The 20635-nt window shown below is 42.7% G+C and overlaps 1 protein-coding gene and 1 long non-coding RNA gene across 4 annotated transcripts in view; both read left to right on the top strand.

Annotated features, from left to right (window-relative positions):
* NRG1 (neuregulin 1) overlaps positions 1-20635 on the top strand; it is a 449095-nt gene that overhangs the window by 76587 nt on the left and 351873 nt on the right. The window lies entirely within an intron of this gene.
* Positions 5729-8254, top strand: LOC116780522. The gene is made up of 3 exons (XR_004354503.1): positions 5729-5842; positions 7189-7292; positions 8224-8254. It is a non-coding gene; the product is annotated as an uncharacterized LOC116780522 (long non-coding RNA).

The following is a 20635-nucleotide window of genomic DNA, read 5'->3' as shown; positions in this document are numbered from 1 at the left end:
CTAATCCTTACTCAGTAGTTTCTGCAAAGTAGTGTCAAAGAAATACATACGTTGTTATAGGTTTCGAAAAATCCAAAGGAGATTGGAGGAGAGGAAGATGAGAGAAACTAATTCATGAATCTAGACACTTTTATTAAAAATACACAACAGAGCAGTGGGTAATTCTTAGAGAGGCCTGTCACTATGACAAAATCAATTATGTTTACTGTTTGTTGGGGTGGCTGGATGAGGACACACCAGTCAGGCACAATACAACCTTCTGTCATTGCAATCCATGTAATTTCCACCTCTGATCACTACCCTCTATGTCCACTGCCACATTAAGAAAGTAGTTATGTATTTTCAGTCTAATTGTCTATATAAAAATCTTCATGAGCAAGGTGAAAGTATTTTAAATTAATCCAGCTGGACTTGGAATTCCCAACACAGAAAGAGCTGTCACTTGCTCTTACAGTGATGATCAAATCCCTATTACAAAGAATACCTAAAATTTTCATGAACTCAGGTAAGGCCTTTGATGTGAAAAACAAACAAAAAAAAAAAGTCAAAGAATTTGAGTGTTTGTGTTGGTTTTTTTTATGAGTATTGTTTTTCAGTACAGGCAGTAAAGTTTGTAATGAAATAAGGCCAAATCTTGGATTTATAAAAGAGAAGAGATAGCACTGGGTTACTTAGAGCACTCTGAGGCTGCCACATGCTGGTGCTTCAGAGTTCTGTATTGGGAAGGTTGGTCACAAATGTCCTTAAATACTTCAGTTACAGATTTTCTCATATATTGGTATTCCTAACAGTGGGAGCTGCCTATTGGTCAGCCTGGAAAACAAAGTGCAAGCACACCTTTTGAATGCCTCAATTCTCAGAAAGCCAAGTACTTGCTATTTGGCTGTGTCTCAGAGGCATAAGGAAGTGTAACTCTTCTTCCCCTTTTGTTTTCCTGCTGGAAGAAAGTCAAATCCCCAGGCTAATACACTGTGCTGCTACAGGGACACTGGTAGCACAGGGAACTGTCAAAAATGGAAAACCTTGAAACTCTGAATGGGGCTCCCAACTGCTTGCATGTTTTCATGCAGCGTGTTTTCTTTTACTTCATATTACCTTTTAATGTATCAGAAAGGAATAACGTAAATTTTTTCAAAAGAGTATTGTAATTTTTTTACTTTTTTTTTTTTTTTTTCTGTATTGTCTTGATGATCTGAGGTAAGTAGCTGGTACCAGCACCACAGGAACCCACCTCGAGGTTAGGGTGGTGTTTGAGAAAAATCAGTGTATATATAAACAAAATGCAGTGCAGTCCCACAAAGCTGAAGCCTGTCAGCATCAGTCTAGAACAAATCCTTATATATTATAATGTCCTAATTTAAGTACCACCATCAATTGTATAGGAAAGCAGGGCAGAGAACAGAGTCCCCAAAGTATTTTTCTTGCAGAGTAGATTCCTTTTACACTCCAAGCTTTTTAAACTTACCCTTATTTCTAAACAGACTAAGGTGTTAGAGCTCAGGTAGGCCCTTTCTGGGGCCTAGCAGTCCTGTCTTGGTATCTTTTTGCATATTTTTGTGTTGCTTTTGTATTGCATTGATTGTGCTGCTGTGTTTGATCATAGAAGCCATGTCTGGAACTGCTGGTGCTAACGCAGAGTTCAAGAAACGCTTTCACTACTTGGAGTGCAGCTGTATGCTTGCAAATCCAGCCTGTCTGGGTGCCTGGAGTAAACATGCAGAGAGGGGAAATGATACCATAATGTTGAGAAAGTCAGGGTGAGTTTTGTTATATTGGCTGTTCAGGGCAAGCACAGAATTGCAGGACTCTATACCAGGGAAAGGTAATGAGGCAAAGAGCAAAATGAGAAACCTTGCAATAGCAGGAGAAGAGTGTCAATAGTTGTTAGGAAGTGGAGGAGTGGGAAGAAGCAATAACCCTATTGACTTAGGCACACAAGAAATCAGCAGCCTGGGAACACCAACTGTTGCCTTCCCTGGAAAGAAAAGGGATATGTATTTTTGCATTGCCTTGAAGTATACCAGGGACAGCACCAAGGCTAGTGATGAATAACTGAATGACTGGGGCTCTGGAGGGGAAGGGAAGTCACAGCTTCATTCCCACCATACCTGCAGACTCTGTAGCCAGGCAGTTCCTCTCTTCCCCAGTTTCTGGGGCAAACTCAACTGCCTTGTACTAAAAGGGTGTTGTAAGGACAGTATTGCAAAGAAAAGGTGCAGTTCAGTTCCCTGATGAATAGATAGCCCCTAGATCCCACTGCTATCCTTAGGGGTTTGTGTGGTGATAGGATGCACTGGTGTAGCCCTCTCTGCTGAGGTCCTTGTGCAGGGCTGGGAGCAGAAGGTGAGAGTTTACCTGTGGTTTTGAACACTGGGCTGGATCTTCCTAGACCGATCTTGCTTTGCTGAATTACTGGACAAAAGGCAGACAACACCCTGTCCACGTGGATCCAGTGTTGAGGAATGCACTATTTCTCTGGGGAAATTATTCCAGTGGCTGATCTCGTTGTGAAAAATTTTACTCCTTTGTCCAATAGGAATGTCCCCAGAAGTAACTTGTACCCATTGCCTCTCATCTTTTCCATGCAAATGTTTGTAAAAAAGGAGTCTCCATCTTCTTTGTAGACATACTTTAAGTACTGGACCATGGTGATAAGGTCTACCCTAAGCCTTCTTTCTCCTGGCTGTGCAAACCTAGCTCTCAGCATTTCCTCCATGGTAGGCTTCTCAGTCCTTTGATCATCTTTGTGGCCCTTCTCTGAACCCTTTCCAGTCTGCCCACATCCTTTTTGTTTCATCCAGCAGGGACCAAAACATAGCACAATATTCTGGGTGTGACCTGGCAACACTGAGTAGAGTGGGATGATGATTTCTTTAATCTCTGCTGGTGATGCATTTTTGATGGAACCCAGCATCCTCTGGGCTTTCTTTGCCACAACAGCACACTGTTTACTCCTTATTGTCCACCAGGACCACCAGGACCCCTTTTCAAAGAGCTGCTCCCCAGCTGGGTAAATCCCAGCCTGTGCTGCACTCCTGGATCATGTTTTCTTCAGTGCAAGACCTTACATTTGTCTGTGCTGAACTTAAACCATGAGCTGTTTTCTTCTTCTCCATGTAGATTTCTGAATGGGCTCGTCTCCATATCATTTGTTAAGTTTCCAGAGCTGCTGTAATCTTCCACCTGGTGTAGATCATGAAAAATTGGCGTTTAAGCATTTCCTGTTCAGAAAGTGGTGTTAATTTATAAAGTCAGAAAGTAAATTTTGGCTTCATTAAGCATTTTAAAATTAGGATCCATTGCCTTGATTTGCTTCTGACAAGGGCTGAGAATTGTTCCAACTTTCTTCTTATTCCAATGTTTAACAGAGATGTATGCATTGGTTGCTATTAGTTAATTATTTTCTTTTAGAGTAAGATAGATTTATTAATGCATCTGACTAAAAGGGGCAACCTCTGACACAGGTTGGCCAGTACTTGTGGAGTAAGTATTTTAAATGAAGAAAAAAACCCAAAGGATTTGAAGATGATCCTTTTGCCTTCTGATGTGGTTCTGCAGCAGTTCTCACATCTCTCCCTGGTGTTTGGCAGCACTGGTATGAACAACAGTGTGCCAATTTGTGAGGAGACCTTTTACAAAAACTAGGATCAGAGGTCTAATAACCAGCCATTTCAACACGGTGTTATTGTTCTTACTGTACTTGAAGATGAATAATTGCATAATAAAATATGTTAGCACTGAGAGACTGAAACTGTAGTCATGGGAAATGTGTACACTGTTTTTCTTAGATAATGCCACTATGGTTCTCTGAAATAGTCTCTAGAGCTTCAGTTTGATTAGATTTATGTTTTCACATGTGCTTTTTACTTCTAAGAACGCTGCAAATTAACAACGCTGGCATTTATTATCGTTACCAGAATTTATTTTTTTTCCTATCCTTTTGAAACAGAGATTGTTGCAAACCCTGTGAAGACCTCCATAGTAATGCAGGTCAAACATTTCCATTGCAATTACTCACACGATGCAAATTACCCCTATGGTGAGTTAAATATGTACTGTGTTTAGTTGTCAGTCTTACAATTGTTACAGCTCTCCCACACTGCTACTCAAGACAGGAGAAGTGTCTGACATCAGTAGCAATGTAGTGTTAATTTATCATTAAGTACCACTGTAGTACTTATTAGTACTTTCCTCGATATTTGTTAGTACTTTCCTTGAGTAAATATGTGTGAGAGACAGATCTGTGGGTGAAGATCTGCCATTAGCTGACATGGCTTGTTGGCTAATACTGCAGGACAGCATGGACACATTTCCACTGTGGCCTCAGCATCTCCTCTTTATTCAGATCAGTGTGAACATCATATCTAACAGACTGATTACCTTCTTATGACAGGGAAGATATTCAGAACATTGAATTCATTTTACCCTACCTTTGTTCCATGAAAGTGAGAAGTGGGAAATATGTCAAGAAAAGAACAAGTTGACACCAAGTTTTTAAAATAAAATCAAGTAACGGAATTTTCTTGAGATTTTGACAAATCTGCCAGCCTTACATAAAACTGTCAGTTTCTTGCAGAGTCTTCTCCAGCAACGATACTAGATGAATAGAATGAGAATAAATCACAGAGCCTTAGCAATCCAACCAGGGCTTAGTCAGCAATGAATTTAGATTGTTGCTTTAGCAATCAAGATTTGGCTGTCAAAAACCCTTTCTCTCCTTTGTCAAAGCTTATGAGTGTTCAACTGACTGAATATAGCTTAAACTAGTCATCGACCGTTCTCCCTGAAAAGTCGTGCTCCAACACCTTGACACACTGAATGCTGAGTAGCTCTGTTATCTGGGAAAATAAAATATGTAGAAAAATAAGCTCTAAAAAGCAGTCAATTCTTTTACCTTTGCTGCGAAAAAGTTTGGCATGGTGTAAAGCATCTGACTTAGTTATGTTCCACATCAGCAGCAAGCTATTTGCTCCCACTTTAGAAGAGCTGGGGAGAACTAGCTCACTTTGTCACAGATGAGGTCAGGCCAGTTGATTGTCAGTGGGCCAAGTACAGGTCAGAGCAGCCTACTAATAGCACCTGTCTTAATGTTGGCAGAAACTTGTGGCTTTGCAGAGAGCCCTATTTTGAGAAATAGCTTTGATTGCCTCTCTTGATACTTAGAAATGCAACAGCGACACGTAACTAGCAGACATGGTCACTGGTGTCTGACAAAGCACTTTGTGACAAGAAGCAACGAGAGGATCCAACAGCACAGGCAGCACCAGTTCAATGCTTATCAATGGTTTCCTGCAGAGCAGAAACTAAGGTTCAACCCAGGAAAATTTAGAGACCTTGCCAGGTGATGTAGGTGCCGCAACAACTCCACGGGCAGCAAAGCTCTTGAGCTTCAGCTGGACTTGGGAAGGGATGTTCTAAAGCCCCTTCCCTCCACACCTGCTCCAGCACGCAGCAGCAGAGCAGCACTGCCTGACTTCCCTCCAGCAGCACTGCTGAGCAGACCAGCAGGCAGAATGGAAAATCAGCCTCAGTCAGTGGCCCTGAGAGATCGTCACCAGAGACTCCCAAGGAGGACTAAGGCCATTGAATTTTGAAGAGAAACACACCATTGACTGCCAAGGCAGAGCAGGTAGCACAACGGGCATTGTTGTGCGAGAGACATGATTTCACCTCACAGAAGGCGAGTTAGTGACCTGGGGGTGGCAGCCCAGCTCTTCTCAGGGGTGACCAGTTGGGCAGCCAAAACTGAAACTAGCAGCTGGAGAGTGCAGTGTGCCCTGAAATGCTCTGAAGACAGTAAGCACCCTCATAGTGCTAATGTAGTAATCACTTTTTCTACCGGGTACGTTCCTAAGTGAAGAAGTATTAATGGATATGAACAATTCAAGATGGTAACAGGCAGGAGTCTCACAGCATGTTAACTTCTTGGAAGTCACAAGTTACAAAAGCATCGTTAGTTTACAATCTAAAGCATAACTTGCAGAGCCAAGTGCACTATAAAAATACAAGCATGAAGGCATTCTGATGAAGTTAAGGAAATTTTGCATATGCCTATGCATGTATAACAGCATACTGCACAGTATGGCAAAAGGGATTAAATGCTTTGGGGGACACTGGGTTGCATTATCATATTTTTGCAACAATTCATCTTTTATGGGTTCTCGGTACCTCAGAGCATTGATTCCACCTCTCCCTCTTGCCTTCTGCCACTTCTTTCCTATGCGTTTTTGTGCACTGCTCCATGAAAAAATGCTGCTTAAGAATTGGCCATATTTGTACTGCAAAGTTGTATCCTCACAACTTTACAGTCAGCACTGATAGGGCCTGCAACAAGGTGAGAATTCCTGAACTTGAGTGATGACAGTGTGACTTTACTGACCGGGCCAAAGCTGTGAGGCACATCTGGAAAGGTACTGGACAGCTAGTATTTCAAGTAGGTGCCTGGTGTCTTTGAGTCTAAGCTTAGAACAGTTTCCAATGTACAAATATATGTGTTTTTCTTAGAAAGCAATAAATAGAATTGTACTTTACAATGGGGTTGTTGGCTGTGAGCCAAATCAAAGAAGCAGAGACAGGCACTGTGGTGTATTTAGTCACACCCTCCTGCACTGACATCAGAGTTTACCCAGCTTCATATAATTTCTGCTTGATGCAGCAAACTATGTTTCATACTGTTACGGTAAGTCACCTCTGAAGTTCAATCATAAATCCAAATAGTTAATTATATGAAAAGGCCTATTAACTTGAGTAAGAGGACTACCTGTGCACAGAAACCTGCACAGAACTGGGCCAGGTGCTAAAAAAGGAAAGCTGATCATGTTGTTTTGAAGGACCAAGACTATAAAAGGTCTCCATATAGGTTTAAATTAATTCTCCTCGGGAAGCAAACTAGGAGTTTCAATTTCTGTGTTAGTGATAAGTCCCTCTCCTTTATAGTCCATCATTTATATTCATTGGCTGCAACAGACTGGAATATGTCCAGTTTTCCTTCTGTACAGAGTAAGATTGTATTTTCTCATTGTGAAAGGATTCCTGTTTTCAGTGAAATCCTCTGTCACTTCCTTTATTCACCAGCATGAGGTTGCTTATTCACAAGGGTTGTAAGTTTTAATGAACATTACTTTTTGTTCTGTCTCAGCCCGTCAGAAAAGTTTAGTAAACCTTGTGCCTTGTGACAAATGCATTTAGCAGCTGGATGGAGCATATGTGCAGTGTGCTCTCTTTGGAGAAGCTGTCTCTGTGAATTACTGAGGTGTAGAACAAAAACATCTGGCATTCCCTTGTGAGGAAAGGTAAGCATGGATTCCTTATTGCTGGCCAGTCCTAGCAGGGATGTATTGGGTCTGGCTGAGCTGGAGTTCATTTCCCCGCAGTAGCCCTCACAATGCTGTGCTTTGCATTGGCAGCTTGTGCTGGTTTAAAGGTAAACCAGTAGGGGAAAATGCACTCAACCCAAAAGAGAGATTATAAGTCAGAATAACAATTTAATAAAATAATACAATAAGTACGATTATACAGACAAACAGTTGCTTTTAACCCACAAAACCCAAATGTATAACCCAACACCCTGGGGCATGAACAGAGTGGTGTTCTTTGGGCCCCCTGAGTCCAAAGTAAAAGGAGAGGGGAAAACCTGTTGGTGAGAGTGCTGTTGCAGTCTGGTCAAAAGTGGTGATTGCAGTCCGGTCAAGAGTGGTGATCTGCGGTCTGGTTCAGAGCGGTGATCTGCAGTCTTCCTCTGGATCCCACGAGTGGTTAAAAAAGTCCCAGGACTCCAAGATTACGTATCCTCCAGTTCAGGCAGGAATGCTCAGTACCTCCCTCAGGGCAGGGGGTTCCTCAATGGGTGTGAGGACAAAAGCAACTTCCTATCTCGCAGGCCTTTTAACATCTAGTTTATAGCCTGAGGAGTCAGGCTCTGTGTGCAGATGGTGTAAATGGTTCATTGATAACAGTTTCTGGGAAATGGCATGGAAGGCTATAGAATACATAGTTTTGGGTTCCACCCATCCAGTGATGAACTGGGCCCAGCTGTCCTAAGTAGGACACAGCTAAAAGGGTGTTGATAACACACTGGTGTTTTGGCTACTGCTGAACAGGGCTGGCACAGCATCAGCACTGTAACATTCCTTCCTCAGTCAGGGGCAAGATTCTGGGAGGGGATACAAGTAGGCCAGCTGACCCAAACTGACCAAAGGGATATTCCATACCTTATGACATCAGCTCAGACATGAAAGCTAAGGTAAGGAGCAGGAAGGGGGGTATTCATTGTCTCTAGTGGCTGCCTGCTGAGAAACCATGATGTGTGCTGAAGCCCTGCTTCTCAGGAGTAACCGACCATCGCTGCTAATGGGAAGTAGAGAATAAACCATCTTATCTTTCACTTGACTTTGCTTCTACTTTAATAAACTACCTTATCCCAACCCATTTTCCATCTTGCTCTCTGCCCTGTCTGGCTGGGAAGGGGAGTGATAGAGTGGATAGGTGGCCACCTGGTGTCCAGCCAAGATCAACCCACCCCAAGGGCTCAACATTTAGCTTCATCAGAAGAAGGAGTTGGGGAAGAACAGCATGAATCATGTCTTCACCCTGTGTACAGAGATACAGGATGAGGAGGCAACAGTCCTCTCACTCCCATTCCATGTGTTCACTGCCTGGATACACCATTGTCTTCGCTGTGGCATGGCATCATTCCAGGTTTGCACCCTCCTTATGTGGTACAAAAGAGCTACAGTGCACTCACCAGGACCTTCTTTGCACCTAGGAAGTGCAAAGGGTAGGCTCTTTGAACATGTGCCTGTGGACCAGACACAAAACCATAAACTCATGCTCAAACAACTACCTGAAAGGAGGTTGTAGCTCCCAGGCTCGGCTAGGAGTTTAATATATAGATACAGGGTTCTTTAATGCCTCAAGGTAGAGTCAAGAGAATAAGCCACGGGCTTGTTCCCAAGGAATTTCTTTATGAATTTATGGGAAGAAAAAAAGGGAACTTGGCCAAAGTTCAAAAGCACACCACACAAGCTAGACAAAAATATTCCACCACAGTACTGTTAATCCACAATACTTAAATCAAGATCAAATAAATCCCCAACACTTAAGACAGCAAAGTTCAAGAAGTATAGACAAGAAGGAGCGAAATGACTAACCAATTTCACTTAACACCTAGGAGCAGATACTCTAGAGTCCTAGAGGCATGTCCTACCTGTCAAAACACAGTCTGCCTTTTATAACATAGAATTTGTTTGAATATTTGAAGCTATTCAGAATAACAATAAAAAGCAATCAGAAGAGGGGTAAAATGTTGTGCTTTAGGATAATTATTGTGGTGTTAATGGTACCTTAATGACTATTTGTTTTTTAGACAAATTATCTCAAAAGTGTTAAGTCTTATATTAAAGCCTAGAGGTACAATATGATTCTTGAAGATACATATAAAAATTATTTTTTTCTTTTCCAGGTAGTTTTCCCCCTGATACAACACGGAATTTCTAAAAATAATCATAATAAACAGAACCAACTGCTTTAACTGCTAAGCAGTTCTCTAAATTTAGGATATTGTAGTCAGTGTGTTTGTGTGTTCTTTTTCTCCTAAATGATGGCACAGTATAGAAGAATAAGGCAGCGTCTGTTAAAAGAGTGTTCGTATTTTCTGATGCTGCAGTTTTAAGAAACCACCAGAAAACAGCAAGAGCAGCCGGATGCACGGATGTCAAGTGGCTTGAAATAGTTGAGTGCCTGTTGTAGGACAGTTCTGTTGTACCTGTCATTGTCCACAGGATTTTTCAATACTTTTGTTTCCCTACAAGATTAAAGGTGCTATGAGACATGAAATATTTCTGTAGAATATGGGATCTGGGTGAAGCAAATTTGTGGATTCTTATGAACTGTCACTAGAACAGGCAGTTAAGAGATGTAGCTGTCCTGGGCTTATCCTGTGTTTTCATAATGGGTGGTTACATGTCCTCTCTTCCTCTCAGTGACAGATAATTACACATAAATTATACAGACCTCTACTTTATTTCAAATATTTCAGGATTACTCAGGACTCTAAACAAGACTGAAAGGAGTTCCTCCATCAGTGCCTTCCATTTTGGGAACTTTGGTCCAAATATAGCACGTCACATTAGTAATTAATGTTGCTTAATTTGCATTATACATATCCATAACTCAGGTCATCATAAATACTGTATTTCCAAACAAGGACATAATTTCACCTGAAGGTTTTGTTTACATTCCCTCCTTGGGGTTTTTTTGGGGTTTCATAAGTGAGGAACTGAGTGGTACTTTTCCTATGGTGGGATCATTTGTCTCTCCCACACTGAGCCTCAGATAATCTGGTTGGATTAAAGCTGCAGCGCTCAGTGCTGCAGTGTACTGACTTTCTAGTGACAATGAATCAGTCCTACCTGTAGGTACTGCACCTTAAGGCAAGTGTTCACAGAACTGCCTTTTTAAATAGTTCTCCCTATATTTCTTGAAGGCTAGTATGATAGGAAAATGTATATATTCTGTCTGGTTACAATGCTTCTTTTTACAAGCAACGCTTTTCAGCCGATTTGGTGTTCCCATATTGCAGATTTTATCACAGAAAAGAAGTGCAGGTTTTGAAACCTGGTGTGTTGAATTAGTCATTGGTTCATTTTGCCATGCTGTAAGAAGTACAAGCAGAGTCATTAACAGCTGTTCTCCTGAAGTGTTCTATGCTAAAAGATGATTAGTGCACATTCAACATTTTGAGTCTTGCCATCGTATGCAATTATAGAAATGATAGTGGACAAGTTTCAAGAACAGCAATGATGTAGTACAAGAGTTCTGGTCCATCATAATAATAGGTTCAGCCACAACAACCCCATGCAGAACTACAGGCTGGGGGAAGAGTGGCTGGAAAGCTGCCCAGCAGAAAAGGACCTGGAGGTGCTGGTCAACAGGAGGCTGAACATGAGCCAGCAGTGTGCCCAGGTGAAAAGGCCAATGGCATCCTAGTCTGTATCAAAAATAGTGTGGCCAGTAGGAGCAGGGCACTGGTCTGTACCGAGCACCTCAAACCCTGTGTTCAGTTCTGGGCCCTTCACTGCAAGAAAGACATTGAGGTGCTGGAGCGTGTCCAAAGAAGGACAACAGAACTGGGGAAGGTTCTAGAGAATAAATCCTATCAGGAGCAGCTGAATGAGCACAGGTTGTTCAGCCTGAAGGAAAGGAGGCTTCTGGGAGACCTTATCACTCCCTGCAGCTCCCTGAAAGGAGGTTCTAGCCAGGTGGGGGTTGACCTCTTCACCTGGGCAACCAGTGACAGGACAAGAGGAAATAGCCTCAAGCTGCTCCAGGTGAGGTTCAGGTTGGACATCAGGAAGAATTTCTTCCTGGAAAGCATTGTTAAGCATTAGAACAGACTGCCCAGGGAGGTGGTGGAGTCACCATTCCTGGTGGCATTCCAAGAAACAACTGTGTGTGGCACTTAGTGCTATGGTCTGGTTGACAAAGTGGTGATCAGGCAAAGGTTGGACTGTGTGATATTGCAGGTCTTTTCCAACTTAAATGATTTTGTGATTCTGTGATAATTAGTCTGTCCTATCTAGTCTAGGGTTTTATATTTTTGAAAAGTACATTTTATTAATCTGATAAAAAGAAGCAAAATGGAAAATATGGAATAGATTAGTAACAACAGCAGCAGAAAAAACAAAAACAATATTGCCCTAAGAATGAATGTAATTCTGAAGACACCACTTCTGAATCTCTCTGGTGCTGTCTGAAAGACAGACACAATTTAAGCACTTGAGAGACCTATAGAAAATGGAAGAAAAGCAGAGCTGATACTAATCAGTGTCAACAGCAGAGCTTTGAAAACTCATCAAACCTAATCTGGCATTGGCATGAGAAGGAATGGGATAGCAAGTGGTGAAACATACTCATGAGGTTTCGTGAGCAGTGCCAAAGCTCTCAAACCTGTCCTGAGTTAAAAAACTCTACCTCAAAAACATCAAAAACATCATCTGGTCTTACAAATCTGAATATTTTAGTGAACGGGGCTGCTAAAAACCTACCTCAACATCCTTCAAATGCATGCATCATATATTCAGACTATGCTGTCATCGAATAATAAAACTGATTAAAACGTGACAGTGAAAATCAGCAATCACATTTAAGGGAACAAATGGTTGCACAATAGGTGAGGGTAGCCATCCTAGATTGTTATCACAAGTGTCTGTGAACCCTACAAATAAACATATTTGTATTTTTCCACTAAGGTAGCGTTGGAGAGTTTTTATTTTACACCAGGTCTCTATGAGGGAATATCATAGTGATGAGTGCATCACTATGTTCCTCTTTCAGTTTAAACCATCAAATAATCCAAATTGACCTCCCTTTTGTAGACAACCCTTGCAAAAGTGAGGTTGACACATTGTATTCAGCAGATCTTATGATCCATCACTTTAGTTTAGAGCTGGGGCTAGATGAGAGGCTTTCCAGACTGCACATGCTAAGTAATGGTTTGGCTTATGGTAAGAGTGCAAAAAAAGCTTTTTAGCACTAGCTATTTATGTAACCATTTCTGTTGCAATGCACTCCTCCAAAGTGGATTAAGTTGAACAGCTCAAAGGCATTTTTCGGTGAAATTAGATAACACATAAAAACAATTAGTGAAGAATAATGATGGCACATTAAATTCACACCTCAGCTTATTTGACAATAAATTCCCTGTGTTGACAGGTCCTGAGAGGACAGATCTCATAAATGGATTGTACACATAAAGTGTGGTGTGATTGCAGTAGAAAGGCAGCCAAGCAGCCTTGAATGCTCAGTGGAAGCACAAAGGGTTATGCTAGATAGCAGCAGAGCTTCTTTTGGCTAATTAAACAAAGAAGGAAGGGAAGTATAAGACAGGGGCAGCGTTGAAATAGCAATATCATCTGGATAGCTGCTTTACAGAGCATTGACTGATGTCACCAGGATGCTAACATACAGACTCCAAGATTTAAATGTATTAAGGCATCAATTCACAGAGCCTTGCAGTATCTGATCTGTTTACAAAAGCGACCCCTTATGGTGCTCACATTTTTTAAAAACCAAATGACCAGACTTTTGTGGTATTTTCATTACACATGTTAAGGAAACTTCCCAGTCTGAACATTCACGGGGCTCTGGCAGCCACACTCCCAAGGTCAGAGATCATCACTGCTGGGACCGAAGCCTTTTCCCAGGAGGTGGCTCCAGTGAGCCCACAGGTGCCCTGCTTGACTCTCTGCACACCCCACTCACACAGATCAGTTTTCCTGACCAGTCTGACCCCAGGCTTCCCATAGCATAGCCTTTGGTGTCTCGTTCCATAAAGCAATTTATTCACGGTGCAGTAACACAGGAACAGCCTGAGCTGGTGTCTCCGAGGAGGACCCCGAACGAAGACACGCCTGGGCTTTTATACCCCCACAGTCCAAGCACACAAAAGTCTCCTCGGCTCCTACTCTCAGTGTCCATTCCCCTGGCTGGTGCCACCCGTGTTTGTGCCCTCCGCGCAAAAGCTTGGCGGCTCCCACCCAGAGCACAGTCTGCGTCTTGAACTGCAGTTTGCAAACCGAGCTACCTGCACCAGATGTATTCCTCAACATCCACCCTGTGGGGGCAAGTACCAGAGTCCTTTTCTCTCCCTGCTTCAGCTGCAGTTATAGTCACAAAGCTCAGGGTGGCTTGCCCTGCACGTTCCTGAGAGTGGTGTTATGGGTTGTGCACATGTGGAGGCAGTGGCCCTGGCAAGCTGTGTGAACTGTCTTGCAAAGCACTGTTGCAGGAGAGGGCTCTCTGCAGCATCTTTCTGACTCCTGAGCTTTAGCTGTGTTCTCTCAGCAGCACTCGGTGGTCTGTGAATTCAGGTTAGCTCTTATGGGCCTCTTATGCTTGGATTTTTGACCTCTCTTTGTCTTTGCTTGCAGTTTAAAGCCATTTTAATAATTCAGTCTCAGGTTGTGTCTTAGAAGAACAGTGTTTGTCATGAAGGCAATCCCCAGTATGGTGCTGCTTTGGATGATTTCCCAGTGGAGATTTTGTTTGCTGGCAGTGGTCCCTGCCACTGTGCTGCAGTTACTTGCTTTGTAGGCCCAGGTCTGTCATCATCATCATCATCATGATCATGGCTGGGCTTCACGAATGAAGATTTAGGAAGGCTCTATCCACATTTGTTACAGGCACACTGGTGGCTTATGAGGCCAATTCGAGACAGACATATCCGATTGCAAAAGGCACAGCAGAAAGACTCCTTAGGTGGTAAATTCTGCAAGACACGGTTCTTTCTGCGTTGTCTTTTCTCCTCAAGAGTGATCCTGCTGCGTTCTCAAAGGCATCAGCAACGTTATAGATGCTGTGTCTCCAGGCCTCCCAATTGGAGGCCAGAGTAGATCAGTTATGATGATGAATATGGCTGAGGCTGAGATGTTGTTTCAGGGAGTCCTTGTATCTTTTCTTCGGGGCTCCTCTCTTGCGGCAGCCGGTGGCAAGTTCACCATAAAGCAAGATCTTAGGGAGGCGGTGGTTGGTCCTTCATCCTGGAGACGTGCCCTGCCCAGCACAGCTGTGTTCTCAGCAACATGGCCTCAGTACTTGTGACTGCTACTTGTTCTAGAACAGATGTATTGGTCACATAATCTGACCAGTGGATGTTTAGGATTGTTCAGAGGCAGCGTTGATGAAAGCATTCTAGGAGATGTTTGTCATACCCTGAAAGTAAAGCACAAGGCTGACCAGGAAGAAATTATGTGGGAAGTGGGTGAATGCACTGCCCCTCACATCATCTGAGATGGGAGGATAGAACTCATATACCCAGAGATTTATGGTGATCTGACACTTACCTGCATCTGGACAAACAAATGCTTTCTACAGCTGAAGCTATAAATTAATCTCTTTGTCAGTACTTTGACATTGCTTATTACAGCAACGCCAGAGGACTTTGCTGAATTCATAAAGTAGATGTTTAGATGGGCAAATGGGAGGTGGACTGAGGAAAGTACCTTCAGAAAAACATGCCCTCAAAGCAATGTTCTCACTCGCACTCAGGTAGCACTGCTGCACACAGGCAGTGTTGTGGTACATGGGCATCCTTACTCAGGAGAGCAGCTGCTTTGTCCTCTCCATTTGCTCAGTTACTCCCCCGCAATTCTAGGCCATGCTTCTTGTATGTTTTATCAGCCTTGCTGGCCTTGAACTGTAAATGTTTTATGTGGAAAGGCACTGCTCTGGGAGAACAGGAAGGTGCTTAGCAGAACTGTCATGCTAAACAGTCTGGGTGAGTCCAGGACAGAAACCCACAGACTGGGCTGTGGAGCTGTTGCTGAAATCCTCTACCTTTTTAAACTGTAGCACCTGCTTTAAAGGGAAGGAAGGTCCATGCACACCATGCAGGCATTACCAACACACAAAGGATCTGGGCTGTGCTAGCCCAGAGGGGTGTCTGCAAAGACTGTCCCCATTCCTGAGGCTGCACTTCTGGACAAGATGCTGCAGAAAACAAGCATTTTGGGCTCAGGGTTTGCTCTAGACCGAAAATGTTCCATGAGACACCAACCTTCTCTTCTGGCAGGCATTTCTCAGATTTTCGGGTCTGCTCTCCTGTAATTTGTTTTCGTTTTCTAATGAAATCTTCGCAGTGAAATGAGACAATTGTCCCATGTGGGATTTGAGTAAGTCAGCTCATGCTTGCCATTAATTAGCTGGGTTTCAGTCCTTGATTCCGAAGTATTAAAATAATTAAGTTTGTATGAAGGCTTAATCACAGAAAGTACCTGAGTCTTACATTCAGTAATGTCAGTAAGAGTCCCACGGGGCAACATGTTCCCGGTTAGCTGCCTCCAAACATTGCTTCTGGTGATGGTCTAGCTGGTCTGCACTGGTAGTGCAGCTCCCACAGGAGCACAGATCAGAGCCTTTAAGTCATCCAGTCATCAGTCCTAGGGAGGCTGCATCACCCATACCAGAACTACAGCTTATAAATATTTCTCAGAGTTGACCTGCAAGACTCTCACAGCTCCCCATATAAGCTCTGAGGCTGCTGTAAAAGATAAAAAATGGTAAGGGCACCACTCAGGAAATACACTTGTGGAAGCACGCAGTACCAGTTTAATTGGAAATCTGAATTTGAACAAATTATTTCTTTATATACATGTTAGTGTGTGTAAATCCCATCCGATGGAACTATCTGAGTCTCTTCAAAAGTCTTTGCCAATAGCATCCATCAGAGAAAGTTCAGAATCTGCCTTTAAAGTTTCATTTGCAGCAGCTGAACACTGAAGTCATTGCTGGTCTAAAATGACACTGTTCTGTATTGAATAATGGAAGCTAATAAGTAGCCATTAGACAGAAAACACGGCATTTTTCCAGGGCTGGCACAATGAGTTTGAAGGGGCTCACTGTGAACATTTTGGAGGGAGAAATAGTTCATTAGGATATTCTTCTTCTCTCTACTATATAAGAAGAAAGATCTTTTTTGTACTTACAGATGTGTTAAACCTTCTGCCTTCTGCCAAGCTATTCCTTGAGGAATACCTTACAACACTTTGTGTTGTGTCCTGTCCTGTGACACAGTTTTCTTGCATCCTTGCTGACTGACATACTGCCTTTGCTGCTCAGCCCTCATTTTCTCGAAGTGAAGAAGAAATGGATATGAGCAGTATGTGTTCCAGTGTTCTTGCAACCCAGAAGTCTGTGCAGATACTCAGTTTGCAAGACATTAGCCCTCAGTGGACTACAAATCTCCTGCCTCACCTTGCAGCAGCTGCCTCAGCTGTTTAATGCCTTGGCAGGCAACACACATCACTGCCAAGTGATTTGCATTTGCTGGGCAAAATCAGATGTCAGTAGCCCTGACTGGGCAGACTGAGTTATAAAGTGATGCAGACTTTGGTTTGATAAATGCTTAAAGGTAATAGGCAGGGAGGATAACTGGAAATAGCTTTCAAGCCCAGTGCCCGTGAGACATGAGATATCTTAGCTGGTTGCTTTTACAGTGAATTTCCTAATCCAGAGGTGGTATTTCCTATCAGTTGTTGCAGAACCAAACTGAACTGAGCTCTCATGGTGTTACAGCCAGGTTTGTGGTTGGGAAAGGTGAAAACAGGATGTACCTGCTGGCCTGTGGCCACAGCTTGTAGCTTGCCTGCCTTCTTGTACTTACAGGTGGTTGAAACTACTTGCAAAGGACCAATCTGTCTAACTTGCTGAATAAATCCTATTCCAAAGGAACATGTTGGAGTAATGTTTTCTACCAAAATAGGGCTGTTCTGAGTCTGTTTCCTAATGTTGTTGTTGTTGTTGTTGTTGGGATCCAAGCTAGATTTATGCCTGATATTTCAGAAAATTCTTGTGCACAGGAATGCTGGATTGATGAGCTGATAATCAAACTCAGGTTTCCCAGGTGTCTGGAAAGGCAGATAAGTGAAGTCCTTACATGTTTACATAACCCTTGCTGTTTAGCTTTATTCTCTTCATCCCTACAACAGCATTCTTCTGGTCCTCCCTCTCTTTTTCTGGTACAATTGCTTTTTCTTTATTCCTGAAAAGTTGGAGTGAAAATTACACTATATAGGTCTTTAATCCATGGAATAACTCAACTGATTTGATGAAACATTTTCTATTACTCTCTGTGGACTTGAAAGCAAATTCTCGCTTTCCTGGCACTGAGAACAGAAGGTGAAAGGCACTCTGACCTCAGTTGCTGATAGATATTGTAACCATCTGGTCCCTGGAGCTGGACCTGCTGTCAGCCCTGGGCTGAGAGACCCAGATGGACTGCAGAGGTCTGCTGACAGGGGAACTGAATAGGAAATACCATGAGAAAGATGCCTGCTGTGACTTCGACAGGGAGTAGGTCAGGCTTTCTTCATACTGAAAAGTGAGCGATGGGAGATGCTTTTCACACAGAGCTCTCCAGTGGCCCTTAAATCTTCTGCTGAGAACCATGCCTTTGCCAATCTTTAAGTATCGTAGAGGGAATTTATTGTTATGCTTGTTTCTCTCAGACGAAGCAGGAGAAATGTTAAGGAGGGATTGTCCTACTAGCTGACAGTTATTCATTTCTTGAGTGTTTTGAATTCCAGATCATGTGTTTATATTCTCAGGCTGTATTATTCTTCCCATGGTTTTTGAGCCCTCCTCATCTTTTCTCAGAAGGGTTTCCTCTTAAGCTAAGCCATTATCAATCATAGAAAAATTAGCATAACACAGTAGCTGTGCAGCTCACTGCGCATCTAAGACAGGCACCAAAAGCTTTTTCCCATGGACCAGCAGAGCTGATCTTTTTCCTGAAGAAAAAGATATTGCACCTTCAAATGTTCTGTTTCTCTGCTGGGGGTGACTCATGTCACAGCTTGGATATTCACAGCTATCCACGGCTTAGATAGCTCATCCCAAGAGTGCTGTTCTCCCTATAACTTCAGCAAAAGACATTAAAATGCATTATGTTAATAGCAGCATCTGATAAATCTGCTGCAGATAGGCAGAGCTGCAGGGTTTAGCACAGCAAACGGACTGTCTTCAAAGAGCTGTAACTATGAGGAAAATTATAACTCTGAGAGGATAAAATCTATGCAAAAAACCTGCATGTAAAGAAAAAGCCCTTCTCTCTCCTATGCTGTGCAGCCTTCAGGATAATGAGGATATGGTTTGCTTTGTCTCTTCAGTGGCTGGAGTTGAAGCAGTATGCTGAGCCCCCCTCATCACTGACCAGTAGCCCAGCACCAAGGATGGGGTGGGCTGTGCAGGGGCCGCACGACTTACACCCTCCATCAGTAACTGCCAGCAGGAGCCATACAGCAAAGCCCTGCACACCTAGGCTGCAAAAGCAGCAAAGGTAAAGCCACAGGCACAACAAGGAGGTGTCTGCCAGATGCAAACATTAGGGTCTGGCTGCGGGCCTGACCCAGAGGCAGTTTTGAAGCACTTTGGTCCTCCTCTGTGTCCTGATGAGAGAGCAGACTATTCACTTTTCTCTAACTCTGGGACCAGCTATGAAATCAAGCTTCTCACAGGAGGTGAAAATACCACCAGCATTTTGCAACAAGACTTTTGGTGTGCAGTAGACAATGGTGGAGTCCTGCAGGTTTCCTGTGCATGTCCTTCACAAGCAAGCTGTGGTGTAGTAGGAGATAGGGGGTGAACAATTCTGGAGGCTGCCAAATCCTGTTTGTGTCCTGTTTGGGAGAAATGTTGCCCACATTGCCAGCCCAGTCTGCATCACTACCAGGAGAAGGCACTCAACAGCTCTTCTCATAAACCTGGATGATGACAACTACTTTTCACCCAGTAAGCCTGTGCATGTAATCTGAACCAAAAATGGACTTTTACTTAGCACTCTAAACAGAAATTTTATCTAGCTCTTTACAGTTGTTGTGGCCAATAGTCACTGACAGATGTCTGAATAAAACCAGGAAACAGCAACACAGCAGAAGAGTGGGTGGTGCATGTGGTCCATTCAGTGGCCAAGTTCTATGTGTCACTTCAGTGGGGGGGACTGAGCCTGTACTGTGACTATAAATTGCACACCTCTGCTTCTGTTTTGAATTATCTCCATATGGGAGTGAAGAGATACTGAAAGCTACCCTAGATTCTCCAGTCTGTTGCTGGCACTGCTCCCAGAATGCAGCCTGCTGAAACTTTGAATTTGCCGTTAGAGGGATGTTTGGAGGAATTACTTATCAAGGAAAGCAAAGTCTTTCTTTCCCAATTAAAAAATGCATGTAATGTTTCTCAGAACTAGAACTGAGTATAATGAAGAGACAAAACCGAAATAATGAGAGATATTTTTGGCGTGTTAATGTGCTTAGCTTTAGTCATCTACCTTTAATGTTTATACACTAGGCTTGAGAGCCAAAGATGTAATAGAAAATGTAGGAAATTGAAATGCTGGAAAAAAAAAATTGGATTCGGTTATGCAGGTAATCTCCCATGCTTTTTAAATGTTTTTTTCCAGTTTCTGTATATTCTACCCATACTGAGATAAGCTAATTGGAAAAAGAGAGGACTGTGAGCTTGAAGATTCACGAAAAGCTAGTTTCAAAGTACCTCCTCCGATTATAAAATTTTCATTTCTTCAGTTGCTTGGTGACATAAGTCACCCCATCATGATTAGAGAAAAAAGCCATGGAATTCATGCAACTTTCCACATTTCAAATTGTATATTTGATTGCTGTGTTTATCATCTGTGTAATAGCCTAAATCACTGTTTAAAGATGACAAGCAATGTAATATGGAATAATTCACCATGTGCATACAAGCACCTTGAAAATCAGCTTGGACAATTTCAAAGCAATTAATGAGCAAAGGTTCTTAATTTTAGTCGGCTTTAATGAACTCTCTTTTATTAAAGCACTGACTAGTCCTGCTCTAGAGGTAGGAGATAAGCAGGAAAAGGCAGCTAAACCCAGAGTCATGAAGGGATCTGGGAAAAAACTCTAGTTGGCTAGTTTGTATCCTGTCAGATCAATTATATCATCTGTGGTCTAGTAAGAATATTGTCTGCTTGGCACTACAGATACTTTAAAGAACCTGTTGGAGAGTGCTGACAGGTGTGTGCACTGCAGTTGTCACATCCTGTCTTTTGCTGGAGAAATGGCTTTGAATAAATGGTAGGGAATCATACTGCCTGGTGATGCAC

Source organism: Chiroxiphia lanceolata, chromosome Z (assembly GCF_009829145.1).
Source record: "Chiroxiphia lanceolata isolate bChiLan1 chromosome Z, bChiLan1.pri, whole genome shotgun sequence".
NCBI classification, from domain to species: Eukaryota; Metazoa; Chordata; class Aves; order Passeriformes; family Pipridae; genus Chiroxiphia; species Chiroxiphia lanceolata.
The sequence above is the reverse complement of the archived record's forward strand: the minus strand, read 5'-3'. Positions and strand labels throughout refer to the sequence as shown.